Here is a 291-nt window from a genome sequence, read left to right on the forward strand (position 1 = left end):
TGCGGGGCGGGTCCCTTTGGCCCAGCCCCTGCGGTGTGGGGCTCCTGGAGCACCAGGAGAGCTGACGCGCTCCCTCTTGGCAGGGCCCTGCCCCACTGAGACATCGGGAACCAGGTTCCACTTTGCCATGACCGACTTCCCGGAGGAATCGGGCTGGAGCGCAGTGGTCCAGCAGCAGGAAGGGGACTCACTCTCCGTCTCGCTCTGCTCCCCCGTCAACGCCTGCATTGGCCGCTACAGCCTGACGCTGGAAAACTCCACCGGCTACGCGGGGCGCAGCTCAACCCATCG

The 291-nt window shown here is 67.0% G+C and overlaps 1 pseudogene; it reads left to right on the forward strand.

Moving 5' to 3' along the window:
- The first annotated feature begins 56 nt into the window (after nucleotides 1-56).
- Nucleotides 57-268, forward strand: LOC104499886 (annotated as a pseudogene).
- Nucleotides 269-291: the final 23 nt, after the last annotated feature.

The sequence above is a fragment of the Buceros rhinoceros genome, unplaced genomic scaffold (assembly GCF_000710305.1).
Source record: "Buceros rhinoceros silvestris isolate BGI_N320 unplaced genomic scaffold, ASM71030v1 scaffold35529, whole genome shotgun sequence".
In the NCBI taxonomy this organism is placed as follows: Eukaryota; Metazoa; Chordata; class Aves; order Bucerotiformes; family Bucerotidae; genus Buceros; species Buceros rhinoceros.